The following is a 12,216-nucleotide window of genomic DNA, read 5'->3' as shown; positions in this document are numbered from 1 at the left end:
GAATTAACATAGTAAGAATGGCCATCTTACCACCAGCTTGCTCAGAGGGGTTATCCATCCCCACCCAGTGACACTTAGCAATATTCCAATGAGAGAAATGACTTCATGGCAATGATCTTCATGCTGGAGATAGGAGGAAAACAGTACACAAAAGCTCTTTCCCCAAGTGGACTGGGTAGGAAGGTTGGGCTGGGCCCCCTTCTTCAGACCACTGAAGTACAGAGCAATCTAGACCCTCTAGAAAATGCACCTAACCACTGCCAATGGTCAGGAATCTTATTGTTTATTTTAACAGACATCTCAATGAAATACGTCATGTAAACATGAATGCATCAGTTCCCAGAGTGGGACAGGGAGCTAGGTCATAGTGATGGCTAATCTTGGTTTTCATCTTGACACATCTGGGAAGAAGAGACCACAGTTGAAGAATTGCTTCTATTAGATTGGCCTATGAGCATGTTTGTGAGGCTTCTTGACTGCTAATTTATGCAGGAGGGCCCAGCCGGATGCAAGTTCATATTTAGACAGGCCCAGACAGGCCTGGGCTATATAAAAAAAAAGATAGCTGAACATTGGCCTCAGGAAATCCAGTAAGCAGTGTTCCTCCATGATTCCTGTCTCCACTCTTGCTTGAGTTTTTGTCCTGACTTTTCTCAGTGATGAACTTGCACCTAGAAGTGTAAGCCAAATAAATACTTTCTTCCCCAAGTTACTTTTGATCATGGTATCTATCACAGCAATAGATATAATATTAATATAGTTTACAAACATAAAATCAACACAATCAGTTTACAAACAGGAGGATTGTGGCAGCCAGGAACCCAGGAGTGGCAAAGGTAACTCAGGACCACCAGGACTGTCATCTTTTTTCACATGCAGCTTTCATCTTTTCTTTAGATACCACTGGATGTCCTTTGATATACAAAGACAGACAGATAGACTTCACATAGCAGGGAAGATAGCAAGGCACAGGCTTGAACTCACAGCCTCCAGCCTCCTCAGACCTACACCTTCTCTCCTGTAGATGGAGCAGCAGCATGGACTATGGCTGGCCTCATCTGTGTCACATCTTCATGGTTGTAATTGGTCAGGGGTTGGTCAACTAAGGAGAACTAAAGATTGAAGTAAGGATGTCTCAGGGTAAGAATTGTGGTTATGTGTTAATCCAACAGGAAACAGCTTAAGCTCACCAAAAGGGCTTCAGATTTACCAAAGTGGACTCTCCTAAGTTATCAGTGTGTAATCCTGTTGTGGCAGATTTGGGTTAGTTTCCGTCCTGGAGTGAGAGCCTTGGTGGTCTTTCCTCTGCCCTTTGGAACTGCAGTGGCTTTGCCTGTGAGTGTTAGGGCCTTCTTGCATGGAATCATTCTTATATATTTGGTTGTGAGCCTAGCCTTTAATGGCTGTGCTATCCCTCCAGCATGGAATCATTCTTACCCACCATGGATTGTTGGGGAGGGTGACTCACATTGAATGGACATCCCATGGCTGTATCCTCTTTGGATTCCTGTGAGTCTCTCACCTAGTTGAAGAGGTACTGTGAGTGGAAAGATCAGTGGTCAACATCTACCTTGATTGCAGGCTCTAGGATGAGAGCATATGGGAACAGACCTTCAATTAAAGATGGTTGAGGGGAAAGTGCTGATGAATGCAGCCTTGTGACTGACAGAACACTAAGCATGTTTCCTGTGATAATGGTTATTATGCAGTCAGGTTTACTATTTTAACCACTAGCAAGTCACATGTTAAGTAATTTAGAAGGTTAAAGTCCATGCTGCCCCAGTCCTGAAGCTGGTACATGAGGGTCACTCAGCTGTGGAACATGGAAGCATGGCACCTGAGGCAAACAACTTTATAGTTTTCATTTACCTGATGGCCAGTGACAATCCGAGGGCTGAATGCAGCATGCATTTTTCTTTTACAGAATTGCCAGAGATTTCCATAAAGAGCCCTGGAACCATTTCTTGAATGAATGAATGAATAAATGAATAATTGGCATTGCTCAGAGTAGATGCTTGATGCATTATTTTAACTGACTACACAATTCAAAGTTTGAACAGAATACCTTCTTAGAATGGCAGTGAAGACAGAACTTGAAAGCAACAATGGAGGAGAGAACAGCCTCAGCACATCTAACACTGCACTGTTTTCACCAATACAGTTGGACAGACTCCATTAGAGACCACTATGCCCATGCCCTTTCAAGTTCAGAGAACAACTTGAAAGAGGAGGTTCCCTGTGTTGGGGAAGCCAAGCAGATCAGCACTTCTAGCTGTTGACACAGTTTCTTAAGCTTTTCAATCATGATCCCCTTTCACTAGAGTAGCCCTTGTGACCCTGGGTATAAAAGCATATAAAATAGGTGTAACAATAAGTCTTTTCTCCAAGCTGCCTGAGCGACGGTACAGGTATCAAACCTTTATTGGTTGTATATCATGAAGAAATATATTTTAAAACAATTCTTTGGTACACACATAATTTTTTACCACTTATTAAAGATGAAAGCTAATTTGCATACTAATGAGATGATGTGCTTGTTTATTTTACATAAATAATTCAATCCTGGCTGAATATTTGATCCTGCAGGACGAAGAGCATCTCTAGTGTTTTTCAGAGTTGACTGGTATTTTGATTTTACAATAATCAGTGCCGAAAACACAGTTTTGCATAAATACATAATACAAAATGGCAGAGGAATGTCTGGGGTCATTTAAGCAATTGCTTGAAATTTCATCTTAATCCCATACCAAAATTTATTGAATGCTCTTTTGTTAATGAATTTAAGTCAGTAACTCAACTCTAACAACTTAAAAAAATGTATATGTGTGTTTTGCATGTGTGACTATGCATCACATGTGTGCTGCCTGATGCCCATAGAGGTCAGAAGAAGGCATTAGATCCCCTGGTACTGGAATTAAAGATGGTTGTGAACAACCATGTGGGTGCTGGGAATTGAATCCAGATCTTTTAGAGGAGAATCCAGTTCTCTTAACCTCTGAGCCCATCTTTATAGTTCTTCAAACAGCAAATTTTAAAATCGAACATTCCAACACAACACAGTCCAAACATGCATGAACTTGACACTTACATAATAATTAATACCTAACATCGATGTGTTCAGTGACTTATGTAAGAACAGAGTGTTCTGTATGTACAGTCAAAGCTGCAGTTCATAACAATGAATTGTCTCAAGTCTGAGCTGCAGTGTTTCAGGCAGCATTTGTTGGCATGGTGTAGTATGCACAGTGGGCATGTTGTGTGTTCAGAACCAGGCAGGGCTGCAGTGAAACTGCACAAGGCAACCCTACTGTGTGTTGCAGAAACACTTCAGGTTCACATTTGACTTGGAATTGATTTCTGGTTATTGCACATTTAGAAAAACTTACTGTTTCTGTTTTTTTTCCAGGACCCTCAGATTCAGGTACCTTCATACAGGATTACAAAAGCTGGAGAAGCTGGGTCCTAAACTAAACTTCATTTCTGAAAATGTTAGATTCAAACTACCTGCTCTGCCAGTCTTGGTAGGTAAGGTACAGCCATCAGCCCGAGTGGATTTATTTCTTAACTATTGTGTAATGTGTTGCAGGTGCAATAAATAAATGCAGAGGCTATACTATTGTCATTAGCCTTGTGTTAAGGAGGAAGTGTCAAGGACAGTCCCACATATGTTCATCATGTATGTGCACACACTAGAGTGAACATAAGGCATAAGGATATGTCGTTCAGGCAGGGTGTAATGAAGGCTTAAGATGGGTCAGGACTTGAGAGAGAGTGTACCAGCAGGATTAGCATACAAACTGCAATTAAACCATTGTGGAACTCTTCCTCAGTCACTCTGTGTGCCATGAGAAGGCTGGGTCAAGGTCCCTTAAGTGAAGGTATTAGCCACAGAGGGGACCTGAGCTTGTTTTCCAACCTCCTCACTTGAGCACTAATTGGGTAGGTCAGGAAACGGCAGGAGTTGTTTGAGTGAGCTAGGAAAGGAGCTGCAGGAAAGGGCAAAGCTCCCTCCCAAATCTAGGAATTCTCAGGTTTTAAATGCCACATTTCTGGTCCTTGACATATTCGAATTATCCCAGAGGTCGTTTTAGTTGGTCTCCAGCTGTGAGAAAGACAACATCACATCTGTGGTGTCAGGTGGAGGCAAACACAACAGGAAAAAAATTAATTGAAAAATCTTGTTCAGATATTTTGTGAAGAAATTAATAACACTCACCTGGTAGAGAGACGGGCCATTTCAGTGTCATGTGAAGATATCTGGTACATATTTGAACAGCTTTTCATTGGAATGTACTGATAGAGAAAAGACTTAATTCCTAAAGACATGAAAAACTAGACATCACCCAGTAGCTATGGTGAAGGGCAAACTCACTAAGTGTGTGGAGGTCTTTGTACTGAGGACAATCTGTCCAATGGACTTGTTACAATTTAATTGCAATGGAATGTTTTCTGAGAGCAGCTATGTCTGACAGAGAATAAGGAGTAATGCCAAAGCGACTGGGGGCATTGGGTACACACCCCTTCCATGGAGCCTGAGTAGTCACCAACCTGAGTCCTGCTGAGATCCAGACAGGATAGTGTAGCAATTTCTGCCTGTCACTTGGCTGCTGGGGTTGGGGATGGAGGTGCTGCATGGAAAAAGCAAGCAAAGAAATGCCCCTGAGACAATTCAAATAATCAATTTTCCTATCAGAGGGTGTGAGTATCATGTCAATTACCTTCAAATTTTTGTTCATCTGACTCCAAGCCTCCTGTAATATGCTATTTTCCAGTCTTTTAATTGTATCAGTAAAAGTGAATTTCCATCTGATATGGTAATTAAACTAAATATGTGGTAATGCATCTGATTAGGGAAGGGAAAACATAGGAGACCAATCGTGATGAGAATGGCAGGAAGTCCCCTGTGTACTTGGTCTCTGTCCTACTCCTGCCTCTTCTGAGAGGTCCTCCACAGGCTCGGCTTAGCGATTCCAGACTCTTGGACTGCTGGGCCCTGGAGCTGTGACTTTGTTGCTGTCTCAAGATGTGGGCCTTGGAGAGACACCCTGAGGGAAATTTACCTTTGCACTGACTCTGGGGTGTCCATAAGGGCTTCTGAGGGCATGCTTCTCCCTAGACTGCAGAGATGGGCAGGTCAGGGAAACTCCTGATTTCTGGGGGTCAGACAGCACACTACAGTGACCTGCTTGCCTTCTTCATCAAATGAAGACTTCTCCTCTTCTGGGGGTCAAGTGAGGCAGAGCCAACAGGTGTCCTTACCAAGGAGGCAGATGCACTTGAGACTATTATTCTGATGCCACCAAGCCAAATGCCCTTTCTTTCCCTTCCCTTTGTCTCCCTCCCTCCCTCCCTCCCTCCTCCCTCCTCCCTCCTCCCTCCTCCCTCCTCCCTCCCTCCCTCCCTCCCTCTCTCCTTTCCCCCCTCCCTCCCTTACTTCAACAGTTTCACATATCTCCTACGGGCTTGTAGCTGAGAATGACTTCAAACTTACGGTCCTTCTGCCTCTCACCTCCCAAGTGCTAAGATCATAGCCGTGAGACATCATGTCCCCTCTATGTGGCGCTGGAGGTGGAAGCCAGGGTTTCCAGTACACTGTGCAAGCACTAGACCAGCTGAGCTGCATCTCCAGGCCTAGTGCTTAGCTTGTGGAGCCAAATATTTCCCAGTCGTGAAGTGAGAGACAATCACCATTTGTTTTGGATTGTTGAGCAGAGCAAAGAATCAATTCAAATAATCAATTTTTTTCTACCATAAGCTGTGAGTATCTTGTCAATTACCTTCAAACTTTTCTACACCTGACTCCAGGCCAACTGCAATAATCTATTTTCCAGTCTTTTAGTTGTATCAGTAAAAGCAGAAAAGCCACACATCAGAAAACATGAGAAGGACTTTGAGACTTGTGTCACTCAAGATGCATAACACAGGCAGTTTTGTTTTAAATTTCTAGCAGGTCATATTGGTATATCCCTTTAATCCCAGCATGGGAGTAGAGGTAGGCAGATGTTTGCAAATTCCATGATACACAGCCAGTTTCAGGTCAGTCATGGATACATAGTAAGACCTTATCTCAAAAAAAAAAGTTTGAATTTCTAGGATTCAGTAATTTGCTGCTCATCTTCCTCATTAAGCCAATGCTGATAGGTGTTGACATGGGAACTAAATACCTGAATGGTAAGTCCTTGTCAAAGATGAGCTGTCAAAATCACATTCAGGGACAAGGGCAGGAGCTCACCTTGTTTTTCTTGTCCATAATGGCTTGGGCATACTGAGTTGAGAGTATCCTTGGTATGTGTCCAACAATGCAATCATTCAATCAATACTTAGGGACTATACAATGCTCAATGAGCCAAATGGGGTGCTGGAATAAGGAGAGGGGGAGCTGAAGGCCATGGGTCTTGCTTGACTCAAGTAGGGGTGAATCTGTGAGGCATGAGATGTTTTCTAAGCATTTTAGCAGAATGGGACACAAAGCCCGCCTCAGATACTGAGAGAAACTCCCTCCCGGAGGCTGTGGAATCAGATGAGATGAAATAGCTAGAGTCATACAAAGGCGTCCAGGCAAAGGAAGGCTGCATTACAAAAGTATCTTTATGCAAGTGCATATGACAGCCGCATGAATACCAAATGAATTCATTATGATGACTGCTATTTCCATGAATACCAGCTGAATGTGTAATGGCTGGGCCCTTACCATGTGACCAGTTTCTTTAAGAAAAAAACAAAACTAAACTAAAAACAAATAATGAGAAAATTAATCTCATTACATGCTGAAGAGGTCACTTTTCAGGAAGTGTTTGAAAATAGGTCCATGTTGCCACAGGGTATCTTCAGATATGGCCTCAGCTCATTTATTCCTTTAGCATTGTCTGGGATCCATTTCCATTGCAAAGCACCCTCAGCTATGCCCAGCAGAACAAGGGCTGCATCTGCCACCTGAACAGGCATGGGGTTTCTTTATGCTGGTCCTTTACTGCCCTGGCTTTCTTGTCATTGGAAAATGTGTTTCTCCTGAAAGTAGATCCCTGAAGGAGGCAGGGCTAGCTGTTCCAGCAAAGCCTTCTTTGCCCCATGTGGTTTTCTATCTCTTCAAGGGAAGACAAGTAACCAGCACAGAGGTGGAACACACAGCTGAACCATGGTAGAGGATGTTCCAAAGCCTGGTTTCTTCTCCCAGTAGCATTTTAGCTAGTATTCTTGTCACTTTTCTGTTGCTGTGATACAATACTCATGCTAAAAGTGACTTGGGGAGGAAAGAGTTTATTTGATTTATATTTCCAGATTATAGTCCATTCCCAAGGGAAGTCAGGGAAGGAACTCATGTAAAAACTATGAAGGAACATTGCCTGCTGGCTTACTCTCTGGCTCACATCAGCTAGCTTTCTTATATAGACAAGGACCCCCTTGCCTCGAGATAGTACAGCCCATAGTGTGCTGGGCCTTCCTAAATCAATTGCCAGTCAAAACACATCTCACAAGCCAGTCTGATCTGGGCAGTTTTCAAAGGAGCTCCCATCTTCACAGGTGGCTCTGGAGTCTATCAAGTTGACAATAAAGGTAGCCAGTAAGAATTCTGGGATGAGTGTGAGAACTGAGTACTCATATATATACCCATGCATTCTCACACATGAGAGATAGAGAGAAAGAGAGAGACTTTATGCCTGTGAGAGAGACTTTATGCTTACAAGACAAAGCAAGGGCAAGAGAGGGGCGGGGAGAGACTTTGTGCCCTTGCATAGATTCTGTTTACTTTCTTCTGATTACACAGAAGAAAGATATGAGTTGGAAGATGTTGGAAGGGGTCCATCATCCAAAAACAGAAATCTTAGAATTATCTAATTTCAATAGTGAAAAGAAGATCACGTATAGATCAGTTTCCCATGAAAGGTTGCCTAGATACTAGGTAAAAGAAAAAGGCTGGCAGAGGAACTGTCCAGCCCATGAAGCAATTATGGCACATTGGATATTGGTGACAAGTTTGTCACCCTTGAGCATTTCTTTTACAAGATGGATGAGAGGCCCATTACAGAACCAGAATTCCCCAGTACTTTTGTTCCCACCCTCATCACCTGTTTCTCTCACCAGACATCCATGCCACATCTCATAGCATTACAACCTCTTGCCTTCCATATCTGACGTCCCAGGGCCCAGACCTGTGTGAGCAGAGGATACGATACTGAGATGGAGGTGAGGGCCGGAGGGACAGATGGTTGGTTGAGATCCAGAGGTCTCCGTGTTTTCACTAAAAATGAGAGAATGCCCCCTGCTTTTAAGATATATTTGTGGGTGGAAACCCATGAAGGATGGAGTAAAGTTCAACATGTACACAGGAAAAGAAGATGGGACCCGGAGCAGTTGTTAGACAGCTACAAGACAAGCCTCAGCTTGTCAAAGATAGAGTCAAAGGCCAGGGAGACATAATTACCTTACTTGCAACACTAGGCATAGCAGGGGACAAACTGAGTCCCCCTCCCCAGTACAAGGACAGTGTTTCAATGATAGCCATCAGGAGGCTTGTAGCCATCAGCTCAGACAGTCCTGTAGAACACGTTTGAGATAATGGAGCATGAGCTTTGTGAGGCTCTGAATTACCCACCAGGTTAACAGACTCATTACTTTACTCGTTTGCTGGCAGACACATGTGACTGATGCATGGCTGAGAAGGCTTGCAACTGATTTAAATGTCTCATTTTTGGCAACTTTGAATGTGAAAATGGGAGTAAGCCAATGTTTCTAGGAAAAGCCGATTTAATCACTGGAAATGAGCTCCAGAGAGGAACTCACCTAAAACCACAGTATCTATTTTTGGTGCAACAGAGGGTTGTGGTTAATACCTGTTGATCTAACACCCGTGGAAAGCAGCCCGAAGCCTTTGCCATGTGCTCCTCTGAGGTAAGGAATTCAGGCTTGCCAGCCTCTGCCAACTCATACATAGCTGGGGCTCTAAGAGTCCTAAAAGGGGCTTTTAGATATTTCTAGATCAATTTCCAGGTATTACCCATTTGTAGTAAGTATATTGGATTTTGCTTTCAGTGTGGACAAAACTGGTGGTCCACATGTGCGTGGTCTTACATTTCAAAACAGACTACCTGCATTTCTGAACTGAGCCTTTTCTATTTTCTGGGCTAAAAAACTTTATTGTCTCACCATTATTGTTATTGCCAAGTGGTTTCTATGGTGAAAGCAAATACCAACATAGCCTGAAACTTCCATCAGTCTTTTGTGCCTTCACTATTAGGGTGAGAAACAAATGTTATCCACCTTGATCTCTGGAGGTACCTTAGCTGTACCTTGAACTTTTTGTGACTGGACACTGTCCCTAACTGGAATACAGGAAGTCCTAGCTGGCCACCCAGCTGTCTCTGCTTTTTTGCAACTGCAACAGGGAGCTTCCTTCCACTGGGTTAACAAGGCTTTGCTTCTGTAACCCGTCATAGCAATAGCCCTTCGGGGGCTGTTTGCAGCTCCCGTCTCCAGTGACTTCTTATTCATATTATATTAAATTAATGTGCACATTATACCAATGAACATTTTATATTTCTTCAATTAAAATTCCCTACCCAAATATACTGCTTTAATTGCTAGGAACACTAGGATTAAGTCAACATCCCTGTGAAGCATGGGGCTGGACAGTCTTGTCTCTGGTCCTTCAGAGCATCATGTATCTTCCAAGAATGAGAACCATGCCTGTAAGACTCTATAAGGCAGCTTTTGAGTGACAAAGATCTGAAACCCCCAGCCTCCTTGTGGGCTTTAGCCGTACACTGCCTCTAAGAACTGAAAGTTAATTGTCTTCAGAGAAGAAAACAAAGAAACTGAAATGCTGTTTTACAAGAGCAGAAAAACTGGTATAGATGAAGCCTCAGCCTTGGCTATTACCTACCTGGGGCATCCCATAGGAGGCAGCTTACTCCATGTGTCCAGGCTGGCTGGAAGAAGCAGCCAGCAGCTTCTCTCTCCATTGAAAACACTGGACTCCATTACAAGTATCTTCTCAGAACCACCTTATTCAACCTGGGAATGCTTTTCTTTGTTTGTTTGCTCTCTGCCTGAAGATCCCCCATTTAACCTACAAAATACAAGCACATCTAGACACCCTTCTAAACCCATTCAACAGGCACGTGAGGTTTGTATGCTCAAGTTCCACAGGAAATGAAAAGTAAAGCCAAAGTCACTACCTCTGTCCTTGAAGAGTCACTCAAGAGGGAAGAAGCTTAGTGAAATATGGCTAATTCACGTGCAGGGGTTTCTGGAGATAGAGCAAAGGCCCCTCAACTGCAGAGATGAAGAAGTCAAAGTTAGAGAGAGCCCAGAGCACCAGCATCCACACAGAAACACTTTGTATCACACTAGCAATAGCATATACACTCAGTCTAAAGCTGGAAAAGTGAATCTCAGAAGAACAAAGAATGGTGGGGAATGCAATATTATATTGAGGTGCCATCGCAAACCCAAACCGCTGCCATAGGTTTGCATTCTGCAGGCTTTCAGCTCTTCTCCACACACTGTGGGAATGTGCTCTCTCATCTTTCGCATCCTCTGACAGAAGCTAAAAAGTTGGCACCATGAGAACCTCTCCCTGCCACATCTCAAGAAAAGCAGAAAGGTTTCCTTTGGAAAAGTAAAGTTGGTGTTACTGAGAATGGTGGAGTAATGGGGAGTGAGGTTCAGAGGTCAAGGTCAAGGTGGAGACAAAAGCCTGGCAGTTAGGGGAAGGGTCAGTGCTTTTGGGTCATTCTCTATGGTGACCAGGGACACACCACCCATCCCATACTCCCTGGATTATGGCAGAGTGAGTTTACTGTGATGTACACGAGTCATTTAGTTTCCTCTGGATGTCCTGTCCTTTCTGGAGGACCCAAGGGATCCTTGGCTAGACTAGACTAGCCTAGACTAGACTAGAACCCTAGTCTACATGGCTACATGGCTAGACTAGAACCCTAACCATGATGAATGCAATGGTATTTCTCTACTTTTGGAAACCAGGACTGGTCGCCCTGGGAGATGCTCTACTCTGGGACTGTGAGGAGCCCATACCCCACCCCACATCCATCTTTGCTCAGCCTACACAGAGCCTGGCTAGAAGAGCATGATGAGATGGTGTGGAACTCATCAGCAAGTGAATCCTCTGAGAACTGCCCACAGGAAGCAGGACCAATGGCCACCCAACTCCTAGTGGCAGCAGAACCCTGGGGTACACACTCAGTCCAACTTGTAACAGGAAAGAAAGTGGGGCAGATAGCCCAGGAGTCCCGGTCCTCACAGCTCAGCTACACAAGTCAGAAGGCTCAAGTATGAAAAGGAACCTGGGGAGTTTCCATATGTAAGAACAAAGTGTTCTCAGTTGGTTAGAGGTGGGAAGAAGAAAACTGAACACCAACAAAACAAGAAGGAACTCACAGGCAAGAGCCAGTAGCACAGGACAAGGGCAGAAGTTATATTCAGGATGGGTTGAGAGGACACAGTTGTGCCAATGGAATCTGGATCAGGATTCATCCTTGATTTTAGTGCTACAACCCCTCACCCAGTGCCACTTAGGGAAGGTTTGCTCTGTGCCAGGAATCCTGCTGGGTCCTGATGTTGCAGAGGTAAACCAGCCAGGACATAGGTCCTTACAGAGCGGTTGAGCAATGGAGACATCTAAGTTGAGTCTCCAACTAGTAAGACATGATCCTCTGTTTCTGCAACTAGAATGGCCAATTGGCCAACTAGACTACTGCTGGACTTCCAGTCAATGGGCCCCTGACACTGGCTGCCTCCCTTTCCTGAGCCTTTACCACATGTGTTATCATCACTAGCAAGTGCCTACTTCTCCAGCTGTTCAGATCTACATGGTTCCCAGTCATTAATTAGATTTATGATGCTCTTAAAAATATTGCCTCCAAGTCCTCATTATTATTCCCATTTTACTGGGAGGCATACTGAAACACCAGTGTAAGCACCTAGCTCAGGGATACACAATATGTAAATAATAGCCCATGACAGACAGCTGTCAGCAGCTTTTCTGTTCATACCTCCATGCAGCCTGAAGTTACTGGGACTAAGGCTTAAGTTTTGTTGGCTTCCAGGTATTCTCACCGTGTGCACCTACCTCCTCTGGGTAGGAGAGAGTTTGTTCCTGAGGGGTGCTGCCATCTGAGCAGGGACCTTCCTTGTTATGGCTCAGCAGCCCTCTGTGCTGTCCCTGAGTGCCCTTCTGTCAAGAGACTAGAAGAGGCT

The sequence above is a fragment of the Cricetulus griseus genome, chromosome 3, assembly GCF_003668045.3.
Source record: "Cricetulus griseus strain 17A/GY chromosome 3, alternate assembly CriGri-PICRH-1.0, whole genome shotgun sequence".
Classification (NCBI taxonomy): domain Eukaryota; kingdom Metazoa; phylum Chordata; class Mammalia; order Rodentia; family Cricetidae; genus Cricetulus; species Cricetulus griseus.
The sequence above is the reverse complement of the archived record's forward strand: the minus strand, read 5'-3'. Positions refer to the sequence as shown.